This window comes from Petromyzon marinus, chromosome 22, assembly GCF_048934315.1.
Source record: "Petromyzon marinus isolate PM22_M1 ecotype Great Lakes invasive population chromosome 22, UKy_Petmar_22M1.pri1.0, whole genome shotgun sequence".
Classification (NCBI taxonomy): Eukaryota; Metazoa; Chordata; class Hyperoartia; order Petromyzontiformes; family Petromyzontidae; genus Petromyzon; species Petromyzon marinus.
Genome location: NC_133688.1, coordinates 8,500,187 through 8,516,474, shown reverse-complemented (window position 1 = coordinate 8,516,474; position 16,288 = coordinate 8,500,187). Strand labels below are relative to the sequence as shown.

The 16,288-nt window shown below is 49.1% G+C and overlaps 1 protein-coding gene across 1 annotated transcript in view; it reads right to left on the bottom strand.

Annotated features, from left to right (window-relative positions):
* Positions 1-16,288, bottom strand: part of LOC116944795 (ras GTPase-activating protein nGAP-like) — a 641,297-nt gene that overhangs the window by 550,731 nt on the left and 74,278 nt on the right. The gene's annotated exons all lie outside the window — the stretch shown is intronic.

Sequence of the window (16,288 nt, the reverse complement as noted above, 5' to 3'; positions counted from 1 at the left end):
TTCACACTGTACGTAGCCAACCGTGCTAATCAGAGGTGCGGGGGAAGGACAACTAAACACAAAAAGCAGTTTTAAAGAAATGAGTTTTCAATCTAGATGATTTACAAGTGCATAGCTCCAGTGGCTTCCTAATATCGGAAGGAAGAGCGTTCCAGGCGGCCGCAAAAGCGCTTCTGAAAGCGCGCGATGCAGTGACCATCTTAAATGTACAGTTGGAGATGCGCTGTCCGACGTCGTATTAGTTTTTGCTCAATACAAACGAGCAGAACGCGTCACCTGCACGCGCGCACGGCGCTCGACAGCGCGCTGCGCCACGCGCCGCAGCGTTCGTTTGATCCGATGCCAGGGCGGCGCTGCGTTGCGCAACCGCGGCCGTTCCACGCGGCGGGCCAGGTGCACCGCACACAGCAGCACCGTGTCCGTGCCTGCACCTGCGTCGGTTGCTTTGGTGCCGAGGGACAGGCAGGTGCGACTGGCTGGACCTACACATGAAACGTTTGTCTCGTTGAAAACAGGCGAGCGACGTTGAGACGCGAGGCAAGGGCCACATCGACTGCGTAAAGGAGCGAGGCGTGCGGCACACATCCAACGGCTGCCAACGAGCCATTCGGCGTTTGACACCGGGCTTAACGAAGAGAGGCAGAGAGACAATTGATGTGAAATTACTTTTTTAAAATATATATTTGCCACAGGGAAATTGACGGCAGTTGGATGGCACGTTTACTCTGTTACATTAGAAGAAAGTAATTAAATGCGTCCAATAATAATTCTTTGTGGCGTTCGGTGCTCGCATAATGATTTATTCAGGGGATGACGCACTCGCGCGCGCAGATCTGTTCCGAGCAGCAGGGACACTGCCGTGATGCCCAGCGTGTCGAATGAGAAGCCCTCACGTTCCGTGCGGCAGTGACGAGAGCAGCCCCCCCCCCTTTATGAGGGCACAGGGCCCCCCCCCCACACACTCCGGCCCGTCGCACGCTCCCCTGATGATTTACGTAACGTGACACGTGAGACGCGTTCAATTGCCGCTATTGCGGTGACCGTACACATGCCGCTTGAAAATGTAAAAAAAAACACATTTTTTTTGGGAGGGGTTTCTGGGTGGAAAAAAATAAATCTCACAACATAATTTTTGGGTGTCCTAAAATGTCTTATTCTGACATGGCCGGCAAGCTGAAACGTTATCGATTCCTCCCAGGGGCAAAAAAACAATCCTTTAACACCTTGCTTGCAATTCTCTTTTTTAATCTCCAAAGTAGTTTATCTGTAAATCAAACCTAATCTTAACGAGCAGATTCCTAGCCACTCGACAGTGCTGCCGAGCAGCTGTAAAGTCTATCACAGTTTGCCTCTGATTTAACCCTTTCGACATCACCATTAATCACATGTTACATCCCTCAATCCATCCCTCCGCGTGCCTAAACACAATGTGTGCAGTTTAACACGTAGTGAGGCTTTCGCGACCAACATTATGCACGTTTTGTTTACGTTACAAACCTTACTAATTGGCTGTCTTGGGTGGTGACGGGTTGAACGACATTTACAGTGAGGGAAAAAAGTATTTGATCCCCTGCTGATTTTGTAAGTTTGCCCACTGACGAAGAAATGATCAGTCTATAATTTTAATGGTAGGTTTAGTTGAACATTGAGAGACAGAATAACAACAAAAAAATCCAGAAAAATGCATGTCAAAAATGTTATAAATTGATTTGCATTTTAATGAGGGAAATAAGTATTTGACCCCTCAGCAAAACATGACTTAGTACTTGGTGGCAAAACCCTTATTGGCAATCACAGAGGTCAGACGTTTTTTTATAGTTGGCCACCAGGTTTGCACACATCTCAAGAGGGATTTTGTCCCACTCTTCTTTGCAGATCTTCTCCAAGTCATTAAGGTTTCGAGGCTGACGTTTGGCAACTTGAACCTTCAGCTCCCTCCACAGATTTTCTATGGGATTAAGGTCTGGAGACTGGCTAGGCCACTCCAGGACCTTAATGTGCTTCTTCTTGAGCCACTCCTTTGTTGCCTTGGGCGTGTGTTTTGGGTCATTGTCATGCTGGAATACCCATCCACAACCCATTTTCAATGCCCTGGCTGAGGGAAGGAGGTTCTCACCCAAGATTTTATGGTACATGGCCCCGTCCATCGTCCCTTTGATGCGGTGAAGTTGTCCTGTCCCCTTAGCAGAAAAACACCCCCAAAGCATAATGTTTCCACCTCCATGTTTGACGGTGGGGATGGTGTTCTTGGGGTCATAGGCAGCATTCCTCCTCCTCCAAACACGGCGAGTTGAGTTGATGCCAAAGAGCTCCATTTTGGACTCATCTGACCACAACACTTTCACCCAATTGTCCTCTGAATCATTCAGATGTTCATTGGCAAACTTCAGACGGGCATGTATATGTGCTTTGTTGAGCAGGGGGACCTTGCGGGCGCTGCAGGATTTCAGTCCTTCACGGCGTAGTGTGTTACCAATTGTTTTCTTGGTGACTATGGTCCCAGCTGCCTTGAGATCATTGACAAGATCCTCCCGTGTAGTTCTGGGCTGATTCCTCACCGTTCTCATGATCATTGCAACTCCACGAGGTGAGATCTTGCATGGAGCCCCAGGCCGAGGGAGATTGACAGTTCTTTTGTGTTTCTTCCATTTGCGAATAATCGCACCAACTGTTATCACCTTCTCACCAAGCTGCTTGGCAATGGTCTTGTAGCCCATTCCAGCCTTGTGTAGGTCTACAAACTTGTCCCTTACATCCTTGGAGAGCTCTTTGGTCTTGGCCATGATGGAGAGTTTGGAATCTGATTGATTGCTTCTGTGGACAGGTGTCTTTTATACAGGTAACACGCTGAGATTAGGAGCACTCCCTTTAAGAGTGTGCTCCTAATCTCAGCTCGTTACCTGTATAAAAGACACCTGGGAGCCAGAAATCTTTTTGACTGAGAGGGGGTCAAATACTTATTTCCTCATTAAAATGCAAATAAATTTATAACATTTTTGACATGCGTTTTCTGTATTTTTGTTGTTGTTATTCTGTCTCTCACTGTTCAAATAAACCTACCATTAAAATTATAGACTGATCATTTCTTTGTCAGTGGGCAAACGTACAAAATCAGCAGGGGATCAAATACTTTTTTCCCTCACTGTATATTTACGTGATCTAACCCAAAACATCTCGACTATGGACAGTGTGTGCATTTTCTCGAGGTTACCATCATCGTACGGCCATCATCTATCCACTGCTCGATGGAAGTGGCCTTCCCAAGCCGTCGCCATCTCCCAGGGCCACCCGATACAAGGCCCCTGCGCACGAGCCGATCTCCTCGCGCCACGTCTGGGACACGTTCCCCCCTTCTTCTTTTACTGCCGCTCCGTCGTTAGTCTCGACCCGCTGGCCGTCGCCCCGTCCTCGTGACGTGCCCTGCCCAAGCCCGCTTACCCATCTTGAGCGGCAGTGCGATGTATCTTCACCTGCGTACGTTCTTCTCTCCTCCGTGTGCTCCCCTTTGCTCCCCACCTCTCAGAGTAAAGTTCCGAGCGTGCATCGCCCCAACCCCCCCCACCCTTTTTTTTCTCTTTGTCAATGTCCATGTTTCTGTTCCGTCTGTCCACAGCAGGGAGTAAACACAGTGTGCTTTGAGGCACACTTCTGAGTTGGTTTTCACTGTTCGTGTCAGTTTACCAGAAATACTCAAAACCTGCTGTTGTTCACTCCGCTGTTAAATCGTTTCGATCCGGGTCCCCTTCCGACGACTGCCCTGGGTGACCTCCCTCTGATGGGATTGCCATTGGCATCCCTCCAACAGGTACCTTCAAGTGTCTCGTGGACATGGCCACCACACAGCCCAGGACGGTTTGGGAGCTCCGCCAGTGAGTGAGAACCAACACGACCTTGCGACCAAAATGCTGGACCGCAGACGTGAACCATCACGCCCAGCTAATAGCCACCTCAAAGCTTCCCCGTCCTCATCACAGCTCATCCCCGTTGGCTGCCTTGAGCCAGCGGTGGAAATTACACATTCCGATTGTAGAATGTCGTCGTTAAAAACAACAACCAGTCGACTTCCTGCAAAGGCGGTACTCACTTCATGGACCGCAGAGGAAATTCAATCCTATTTTACAAAATATGACAAAACAGCGTTTGCGGCCCCTGAACCAAGTCCCTTGTCACAGTGCTCATATGCCGCTTGCATGCGATGTCGCAGTAGTGCGTTAAAATAGACACGCCAAGTCCATGCACGTGCGTTGCTGGAATAATGCTTGAGCTGCAAATAACAATCGTGGTCCCTGCTCGTAGCCAGGCGCCCCTGGGTCAGCTCATTACAAATCCAGCCGAGGTTTTTCTCCCAACGATGTAATTCTGCTAACAACCTCTAACCTCGCGTCCCACGGCAAAATCACCGAAATGATTATTCCTTCCCGGCAAGCTAACGGCCTCGCCCTTCACAGTCTTCATCGCCGTGTCTAATCCCCGCACGCCACTCTGCTCAGGTGCCCCCTCCCCCACTCCGTGTTGCCAATAATCGATAATCTCCTATCCCACGACCTTGCGTGCCCTCCGCCTTGACCTCTGCGTCGCCCTTGCTGCCGCCGCCGCCGCCGCCACTCGCCGCTCTCCTCTGCCACGGGCAGACAGCCGATGTTACCAGACACCGCTGCGGGCCTCGTTCCCTTCGCACCTCTCATCGTACAAGACGGTGCGCGCCTCTGCAGCCGTCTGGAACGCTCTTCCTCCCTATATTAGGAAGCCACTGGGAGCTATACGCTTTTAAATGTAAATTGAAAACGCATTTCCTTCAAACTGCTTTGTGTTTAGTTTGCTGGTCTTCTCCCGTACCTCTGATTAGGCACAGTTGGCTACGTACATTCACAAAAGAAGTTCAAAATACGTACGTACATTACACCCTCTTCTTCGCCTCGACAAATGGCGTGTCTTCTCTCACACGGAGCCCGGGCAAGGACAGTGCCAAGCCGTCTCGCGAGCCGATGACCACCTCAGTCACAATTACCGAAGTCTCCGAAGCTATGTCCGGTGTCAATATACATCTGGCCATGCACGCGCACACACACACGCACAGCTACAGGAGTACGAGACGCACACTCCCTAACTTTTCTTTAAAGTACCGGAGGAAAAAGTGTGCCTCGTAGAGTAGTCCCGAGGATAGGGTGCATGACTCTCAGCTTTCCGTTTACACTTCTGCTGTCATCCAAACTCTTACATGACACATCCGGACAAGAAGTGGCACTGAACCTCCTTTGAAACTTGCCTCAAAAGGCAGTTTACGATTGACACGTCTACATTCAACCACAACAACGTCCACAAATGTGGGCCTATGTATTTCTTGCGCCATTATCAACTTAACCCGTGACCAAACTTATAATAATTGTTAACTCAGGATTCAGCTGGGGAAGTTGAATCTCCATTTATTCAGGGCTCTGCCTGCGAAACACCCAACTTTGTACAAAATGCAACGTTCCAAACCACGTGGGTTCTCACAAACAAACAAAACAACGGAACACGTTACACGTGAGCCACAAACAACCTCACCACATTTCTGGCAACTCCATGTGAAAATCAAAGTCGGCGAGGTGCATGGAGATGACAGAAGCCGTCAACAGATGGGGCTGGTCCAGCCAGATAGCAGAATTCACCACTGCATATTTGGAGTTTGCGTGTCTCTCTCTCTCTCTCCCCGTGGTCGTGTGGATTTTTCTCCGGGGCCCTCCAGTTTTTTCCTCTACATTTAGAAACATGCATTTCTAAATGTGCGATAAATTTCCACATGATAAGCCACTTCGTTGAGGTATCATTTGTGATAGCCAGGTCGCTTCTGAAGAGCTCCATAGCCCAGTGGGCCTTACCTGGTAAAATAAAAAAAAGTTTAGTTTGGACCACGCTACCGCTCACACTCAGGTGTTGTTATAGGAGGCGTTGGGTATTTTTCAAATTCGTGTGTGCACACCACCATGGCTAATGCAGCAGCAGCCGCAGCAGCATCAGCGGCACACAAACACAGATAAGAGAGTTCCACTTGGTGCTTTACAACGTGAGAGAGAAAAGTCCTGTGCAAAATAATCTGGAACTGATTGCTCCACGGGAATGACCAATTTATCTTCCAAACTGACACGCGGGAAGTGATCATTTACAACGTTAATGTCCAGCAGCAGCTCCATCGAGGATCCGGTTTCAGGGTCCGATGCTACGTGACACCAACGCATGACCGTCCCTGCACTCACTGCCACGTGGATCTCATTGAGCACGTTCGAGTCAAATGGAGCTCCTCCTATTGGTGGGGGTATCCCTGACAAGGGGAGCTCTAATTGATTGAAATGACCAAAAACTGGGCCATATCACTGGGATAGCGGCGCTCGTTGTAAACGTAAACGCCTTAACTTGACAATGACGCTCCGTGAAGTCGGCGCTCTGCGTTCGCAATTTGTGCGTCTGCCGGCAATGAACGAGCAACGCTTGTTCATTGTATGAACGAGCAACGCTTGCTCATTCATTGTATGAACGAGCAACGCTTGCTCATTCATTGTATGAACGAGCAACAATTGCTCATTCATTGTATGAACGAGCAACGCCTGCTCATTCATTGTATGAACGAGCAACGCTTGCTCATTCATTGTATGAACGAGCAACGCTTGCTCATTCATTGTATGAACGAGCAACGCTTGCTCATTCATTGTATGAACGAGCAACGCTTGCTCATTCATTGTATGAACGAGCAACGCTTGCTCATTCATTGTATGAACGAGCAACGCTTGCTCATTCATTGTATGAACGAGCAACGCTTGCTCATTCATTGTATGAACGAGCAACGTTTGCTCATTCATTGTATGAACGAGCAACGCTTGCTCATTCATTGTATGAACGAGCAACGCTTGCTCATTCATTGTATGAACGAGCAACGCTTGCTCATTGTATGAACGAGCAACGCTTGTTCATTGTATGAACGAGCAACGCTTGTTCACTGTATGAACGAGCAACGCTCGTTCATTGTATTGTACGAACGAGCAACGCTTGCTCATTGTATGAACGAGCAACGCTTGTTCATTGTATGAACGAGCAACGCTTGTTCATTGTATGAACGAGCAACGCTTGCTTCAGATGCCGCTCACGGCACGTTGTAAAAATAACAGAACGTACGTCGCTGTTTCTGCAGCAGTATCCTCGGATGCAGTTGCATTGAAATGCTCTGTAAATCCAGATTGTATGATTTACAGTTCAACTTGCAAGCTTATTTTGTATAACCAGGGGGGTGAGAACTCAAGAGACAGGGAGTCTCATTTTTGCAAAGTGTGTTCCGAATCAACCAAATGCCAGGAGGAAAGCAAAGTGCAGTTTTATTCTTTGGGTAAATAACAAAAAACAAAAGCTTCAAGTCAAGATATAAAGTGCAGTCTGTTCTCCTGCAATGCGGTAGTAGTTGCATTCCTAAAGAACACCGCGTTATTGAAAAATCGCGTTATAATATAGAAGATGGCGTAAAGCACAGTCCACAATAACGCGTGAGATGCGTACGCAGGCTGAACCAAGACTGAGGCGCGTGGGTAGCATCTAGAAGCATCCAGCAGCATCCCACTGCCTCGTGTGACGCTACGGCGAGGCAGCCGTACAACCGCTTATTCCTCCCTCGCGCGACGTAGTTCCGTTCACTTAATCGAGTTATATCCAAGTCGCATCGGCGTTATAAACAATGTCTTGCCTAATACATCTAATTCGCGTTATGAAAGCAACACGAAGCATTATAGGAAAATGGACTGTAAAGTCATTCTATTCAAGCGTATGGCAATATTTTCAGGAGCCAAACACCAATGTCGAGGACTGATAGCAAGGAGATGGCTTCAGGAGCGAAGTTTGAATACTTTTGCTGCTCCTCCGTTGATGTGCAACAATGAAGCGAAATAGAAGTCAGAACAAAAACGACTTCATCACATACATAACACAAAACATACATATATATTTCAATAACCATTTCCCTTGTAAGGATGAGCAAGTTCATCTAAAGGGGAATAATTTCCCCTCTATAGAGAAAGTTAAATGCCTCGGCAACTCACAGCACCTTACATCCCAACCCATCCCAACCATTACAATGCCCCGTGGCAGTCCATCCAAGGGGACCCTCAGTGGCAGCTGTCCCTGTGTGTTACAAGGAGAACGCAGCACCGGCCTGCAAGTGGGCCATACTCTGCCAGTAGGAGACGGTGTTAAGACTATAAACTAAAATACATTTTATTTTTTTTAGTTTACCCGGTAAGGGCCACTGAGCTATGTAACTCTTTTTCAGAAGCGACCTGGATATCACAAATGATAGCTCAAGGAAGCGACTTATCCGTGTGGAAATGTAAAGCAGCCAAATACTCTAAACGCATGTCGAATCTAAACGTGGAGGGGAAAAACTGGAGGACCCGGACAGAAATCCATGTGACCACGGGAAGAACACGCAACCGCCAAATATACAGACGTCAGGGTAGGGGATCAAACCCACAACCGCTGTATACAAAGGTGAAGTAGTTGAGATCTGTCCACCGTGGTGCCACGGTTATCCCCAATTAACACATCTGCGATAAATTGATCAATCTTGGTCACCTATGGGCGTGATGCCAGCAACCGGTGTCACTGAACTGCGATGGAGTATTTTGCATAATGCGACGACTCCATCAACAACACGTGCGCACTACAAATAAACGTTGCACATCCTACCGCACGTGATCCGACAGGGCCGCAATCGGATGATCCTCGTCGTGGTGGGCGATTGCAAATCGTGAATCTATACGGGTCACCCCCCCCCCCCCTCTCAACTGCTTAAGGACTTCGACATTTCAACTTCATATGCAGTTCAAGAGCGATCCATTTATAGATACTCCACAGATCTATGATAGCCCTCTTTCATCTCAACAGGTGATTGAACAGTGGGAGTGAAGGGTCCATATCTTACAGAGGAAAGTATTACACGATACGCAGATTGAGGCTTAGACATTCCTTAGGGGATATATACATGCATTACCCTGAATTAGCCAACACGTATATACCGTATGTTGAACTTCTTTCAACATGTATATACCGTATGTTGAACTTCTTTCGCACCATACATAGCCAACCGTGCTACTCGGAGGTACGGGGGAAGGACAACAAACTATGGGTCTCCGTGCGAGTCGATGTTTGTATGTTGAACTTATTTTGCACCGTACGTAGCCAACCGTGCTAACTGGAGAATGTGCTTCATTACCGGCACTTCCACATTCACTTTCCGGCCCAATGGTGGCGTCTAATGCGAGTTATCAGGTACCGACCGACCTCGAATCTTTTTCCGACTTCTGCACAATAATCCTTTCCTGGTAGCAGTCCTGCAGGAGCGTAAATTACAAATCCTCCTGGATCGTGTTCGGAGAGCGAACAGAGCCAGCTTGGTGGTAACCGAGCACCACCAGGGCAAAAGAAAAACGCAGGCACATGACAGAATCGATGCTTCACTTACAACTCGGCACCGGCTTCAGGCGGCACAATTATCTTTCCGCACATTCCACAGGGATTGAAGCGTAACGTGATCATTACTGTTGTGGACACTCGCAAAGCGTGTGCGGAATATGCATTTGCCAGGAAGTAGGTTTGTGACGACCGCATCAAGGTGGTCATCAAACGCAGGAGTACTGTCGCCATGCATGTGCAGTGGCTGCCACTGCTGCCACTGCTAACACTGCAGACAGGCGCGGGTGAATTGGCGCATTGAGGCCGAGTCCTGCAGAGACTTCACAGCGGCCGTGCACGACTCCCACTGTGCACCACGCTGTGCTGTCGGGGTGATAATGAGGAAGATGTACATCTGTCACACACACACACGCCTTGATAAAAAAGAAATGCAGCGAGAGCGCACATGTCCAGCTTCCCAAAGAGGGGTTTTTATTTAAAAAATGGGGGGGGGGGGGGGGGGAGTCTCTCTTTCCTCCCAGTTTATTCTAATTGTGCTTTCGGTTTCATAACACGAGGCGAAAAATCCGTTGGGAAATCTCTGAGAGCGGAAGACGGCTCCCGTAGAAGGGGCAAAGCTTTTTCTCGGCACTCCCAGGGGAGATCCCCACAAGTGGCCATTCCATTCATTTAGCGCAGCAGGGGGCGCGATTTTCCACCAGGGTCTGCTATGAGACTGACGCAAGAGTCAAACTAAATATTGGCGCTGTATTCTTGTTTCTTTATCGGAGCTGAACTTGTAAACACGATAAAATGCAACAACCAAATGTTTTTTTCGCGAGGCCAGTATTGGGCCGAGCCCACTGACTTGCTCCACTCGAATCGCAGGCGGCTGCCCGGATTCACACGCAGGATCTCTGTGGTGCTAACTACGGAGCCATCCGGCCACCTCACTGCAGCACGGTTAACAAGCCACGCTCAGTCAAAAACGAATAAATTCCACGTCCGTGATAGCTCCCACGTAACACGTACGTACAGCCGTCCAACCGTTTAAAACGCGCATCCCCACGTGAAGACAGCGTTCAGAGCGGGACACGCGTGTTCCTGTCGTGACTTGGGCAGCTGCAACGGCAAGCATCGACAGCCGCACAGGGCCACGGTAGCACGGTGACCACGGGCGCCACCCAGGCGTCATCACGGCGATGGCACGCTGGGGAGGGGACCGCGTGCGGTGCCGCCAACTCCACGAGCGACTGGCCGCCATCTGCTGGGCCCACGTCGCCAGCGACTGCCTCCACGGCGCTGGACTGCGGGCCGTGTGTGTAGCCACAACTGCCGCCCGCACAAAAACTCGTGGCTTTCCCATTTGTCCCACAGACGGAGAGAGGGGTCCATCGATACAGCAACCACCTACCGCGATGACACAGAGACAGAGCAGCCTCGTCGTGTGACACTGCATCACTCCCAATGTCTAAGGCGCATCCCTACTGACGTGTTATCGTTTCATCTTGTTGTGGATCCACATTTGATAGATCGCTGCTTTGCGAGTGCGTTATTTTGTGTGCGTGTGTTTGCCAAGGGGCGCTGTGACTGTGCTGCCGCCGGGTTAATCATAATCCAATCTGCACGAGGAGTCGAATGGACCCTCGAGAGGACGTCAACAGAGGAAATGGAGCGATGAAATCAGCTCCTCGTGCGGCAGGTGCCAGGTGGATTGTCACATCGTGGGATCGTGAGAGGTGGCTTTGGGAGGCTCGTCATCCAGCAGAAGATCGAGCACAGCTACTGCTGATGATGATGATGACGAAAATGATGATTGCAATGCGTTTGCATTTGCTCGCGACTTTCGTGCATTTTTGATCGGGTCAAAAAAGGCAGCGACTGGAATAATGCCAGTGCAGACTTTCACAACCTTGAGTGGTAAGTAATGACTCTATGCGCAATATCAAGGGGATGAGTGTGGAACGCTCGGGGTTCTAATTAAGGAAATTGAAGCAGCCCTCGCGAGCAGGGAGACTCGTGCCCTGCGGAGGCAGAACGGGGGCAATGCCCTGCTGTGCGTGGGGGCTCTCTCCAGGGTGAGTTTTACAGGCTCCACGTCATCCATTCATGATTGCATTTGGGTTTTCGCCCTCCTATAAGAATATTACATGTATTTAACCGTAACGGAGAGCCACAATAAGGCTCGCTTGCCAGTCCTGCTGGAGCAACGCTCCGGCGGAGCTGATGAATGAGCCCGCCGGCCAGACATTTGGTACAACCAGCGTGTGCCGAGTCGAGAGTCTAAAAACGAATCCTTGTAAACAAATTAGTGTGGCCCACGACGTCGTTAAGATCTCGCCGTGGTGGCGAGATGTTAACAGGAGAACGTGGGCTCGATCCCGACCCCGATGCCTGCTCCCCGTGGTTGCACGGATTTTTCTTCAGATCCTTCGGTGTTTTACTCCACATTCAGAAAGATACGTTTAGAGTATTCGGCTACTATACATTTCGTGCTATGTACTTATACTTTTTTTTCCGAGAAACTTACCAAATATGTTACTTTATTTTATGTTTATAATTTTTGTTTACCGAGGAAATCCTCACCGAGTCTCATAACCTTTTTGAAGAAGGGGTCCTGCCGAGTATTCGCAACAGCAGGCGACGATTCCGCTTGAGTAATTTGCGGGTCATGTTTAAAAATTCAGAAAATCTAGACCGTGACACCGGCACAACCATTGGCCTACTCTTGCAAATAAAGCCACGTGATCTTTACCGTTTACTTTGAAGAAGCCAGCGCATGTATAGTCTGTTCTCTTATAACTCGTGGTTTTCATAACGTGAATTGGATAAAACGCGATAAATGTATTAGGGAACACATTTTTATCACGCGAATGAGAAGTGGATATAACACGACTGAGTGAACGGAACTATGTCGCGCGAGGAGGAATAAGCGGTCGTGCGGCTGCCTCGGCGTAGCATCGCACGAGGCTTTGGGGTCCTGCTGGATGCTTCTTGATGCCACCCAAGCGCCTCAGTCTTTGTTCAACCTGCGTACGCATCCTATGTGTTATCGCGGACTGTGCTTTATCCCATATATATAATTTATCGTAACGCGATTTTTCTATAATGCGGTGTTCGCTAGGAACGCAACTACCGCGTTATAAGAGAACAGACGGTGTTGTCTCGTTAATACAACCGCATTGTTAATCAGGGCGGCCGCTGGATTCGAACCGTGAACCTCTGCAACAAGTGACAGATGCGTTGCCACTGGGGCGCATCACTGCCTCAGTGGTCGGGTGGTCGGGCTGGGATGTGCAGTGGCGGTGCATGCTCAGGGTGGGCAGGAGATGTACGGCTCATGAGGATAGGTTGGGATAGTTAGAGACGTGTGAGAGGGGTGCATACTTGGGGACGCTCGTGAATGTGGTGCAGACAGGGGCCAGCGGCGGCCCGTGGTGAGGCCTGACGCCTGAGCTAGACCCATGAAGTTATAGACGTAAAAAATTAGTTTCAATAATAAGTTACAATAAAAGCAATAGTTTATACACTAGCAAAATCTAAAAACTGAGGAGCAGGGAAAGTGTAGCTAACTTTATCCGGAGAGCAGCAGCCAGGCGCGACAAACACATTCGATGAAGTCATTTTGATTCTGTTGCCGCTGTCAAAACTTTGTGGACCTAGAAACAATACTCGCCAATTAGTCTTCCCTCAGCGACTTTATTTTATGAGAATAGCACTCCCCCGCGGTGTCAAGCCCCTGAGGCATGCGAACTGTCACGATGCACTGCTCACTCCGAGGGCCCCGGATGAAGCCTGTCACATGACTGGGTGCCGACAGTTCGATTGGAGTCATTTTAAATGTTTTATAAAATAGCAATGATACTTACCATGATAAAAAGCAGTTTGTATTCCCTTCAATTGGCTTGCAAATGCAACGATTGAAAAGTTGTGAAAAATATATAATTTACGTACAGGTGACCAATGCCACATGGAGCATTGATCTAGAGCCAAACCCAACCCTTGTGTAAATCCAAAAGTCGACTCGTATCGAGTGAAACTCCTCCTATATATACACGTCTCGCTCCAACACGCAGATCCTGTCATTCACGGTGCCTGGCAATTCACGGTGTCTTTCTCTTGTTAACCGCGCATCCCCCAAGAATTTGCAGGGTAAAATCAGGGTGACGGACGGAAGAGCACGGTTGAGGAGACCAGCCGCGGGAAGCATCCCCGCCGCGTCTTCGTCTCTCTGCTCGAGACGATGGAGAGAGACGATGGAGAGAGACGATGGAGAGAGACGATGGAGAGAGACGATGGAGAGAGACGATGGAGAGAGACGATGGAGAGAGACGATGGAGAGAGACGATGGAGAGAGACGATGGAGAGAGACGATGGAGAGAGACGATGGAGAGAGACGATGGAGAGAGACGATGGAGAGAGACGTGACGCCCTCGGCGATGTGCCCTGGACCATCGACGACTGCACGGCGACCTCCAACGCGACCAGAGCACAACGATCGTGGAAACGGCGTGGGCTTCGCTTTGACCCACGACGAAGCTCGTGGGTCAGCTGCGTCGTGTATCGCGCCAAGCTCGCTGGGACTCGTGCCAGATAGAAAGAACATCGGGGAGTTTGCAAGCGCGTTGGTTCGAGAAACCCTGCTGACGAGACACCTGAAGGTCAAAAACGATCCGGACATTTGCTTTCATGTATCGGACCTTGCTCGGATAATATATGCATATTATTCGAGCATGTTTGTTTGCCACAAGTGTGTGGTTGATGCAGACTTGGTACGTTGCAAAAAGTTTCTATTTGGTGTTTGAACATCTTAACACCTCCCGTTTTATTGCCAGAAAGGGTTAAACCTGTTCGTATTTTTCATCAGATTGGCTTGTTTTCTACCAGTGCTGCTGAAATTATACAGTTGCACAAGGCAGTGTGGCTGATTGGTTGTTCCAAAAAAATGTAATGCATTGTTTACGTGGAGGGACAGACATGTAAAGGAGGTGTATTGTCTGCTTATTTATCTTGTTACTTGTAAAATTCATCACAACTCTAATGATCATTTTGTAGCTTTTTTTGTCTGTTACGTGCTTTTATGTCAATTGATTTAATAATACGGGGAAGAAGGGATCACAGAACTGCTTCTGGAATCCCTTCAAGTGACCTCTTATCCACACCGAGAGAGCTGCACTACCCCACACTCCCTGCAAGAAAAAAAATTCGTAGCATGGTCACTGAGTCAGTATTTTTAATCCTCAGAACTGGAATTTAGCCAAATTAAGGTCAACTAAATTTAACGTGATGAGGTTTCTTTTGTCAAAGTATAACCATTGCTGGCCGGGCTGATATCGCGAACTGGCTATGGCATGAGAGCCCAGTTCGACCACTGGTTGCTGCAACCCCCGATTCGAACCCAGCATCTCGGTGGAAGCCGGCTCAGTTTCCACGAGTCGGCTAATTGGGCACAGACGTCTCCCGCTGGACCGTGGCAGATCGCGACCGCACATGCAGCGATGGCTATGGAGGCGTCCTCCCACGGGTCGCATGTTCCAACATGCTACGTGTGGGACCCATGCAGATTTCGCAGATAATGACAACTTTCACAAGTGGAGTGGTGACGCAGCGGCAAAGCCCATTGCACCACACACCCGGCGACCCGAATGCGACTGCCGGCACCGGTGTGCATTGGGGTCGAGCGATTATAAGAAGCGACTATGGGCCTCCTCCCCCGCAACCTTTCACTGACCCACACCGACTGGCGTGAAGTATGGTCAAATAAACCTACACGAACGAAGCGGCGTGGGGGAGGAGGCCCTTCAGTGGATAGCCCATCAACATCCGGAGCAACATTCGGATTTGTCTTTGAAATAAATTAATTGAAACCGCAGAGCTTGGCAATCTAATTTATTATTCAATTTTTACTGTTCAAAAAACAGTAAAAATTGAAATGAAAATTTTTAAGTGACGATGCTCAAGCTTTTAATGGCCTCCCCGCACCCGAATAGCCGACTTGAAGCAAGACGTGGCAAATTTATGTGGGCAGGCTGCTTAACCGACTGAAGGAATGGCCTTTACAAGGCAATTAAATACAGTACATTGTGCAAATTAATAAAGACACGCTCATGCGCAAGGCAAAATTAACGTGACCGAGAGTCGGTGCCACGATGGCCATTGCGTCGTTTCTCCGTCGTCGGCCTCTCCAACTGGAACGCCACCGCCACCCCCCTCCACATTCGCAGCGCTGACTCTTTAGCTGCCTTTAAGCGCCTTCTCAAAAAAACATATTCTTTATTTGACTTGAACCGAGCTGATCTCCGAGCTGGGCTCCACGCCTCAGGGTCGCTGCCTTCGGGCAAGTGAAAATTGCGCGCATTTTAAATTAGCATTATTATATTAAATACAGCAGCACCAGGCCGATCTTGGGCACAATGGCTTCTGTCGCCTCTGTCAGCCCACGAATGTCGCACAGGTCGGAGCGATTCCATCCCAAGTTGTTAGAAAGAGCGTTGGCTTACAAACAAAAGGAAAACTCCGCGCTCTCTCCGTTTGAATGTTTGCTTCTTTATTTTCTTGGGCTAAACGCGTAGAAAATAAACCAGGATGAAAACACTTCCACATCGCCCCACATTACCCCCCCGCCCCCTCCCGTTCCGAGGCAAGGAATCCGTCTGTTCGATATTATGGCTCCAAGTTCGACGCTTAAAAATAAATAAAAAGCTGAACGATCAAAACTGGCGATTTGGCGATTCTGTGTCGATAGTGCGTGCAGCAACGAGCACAAATGACAAGTGAACCTCAACGCATTCGTCAATAACGCTGTGTGGCCTGGATACGACTACCGACGACGGCTCTGCAAAGGAGATCGCGAGCACGCGATCAGCAGCCGCAGCAC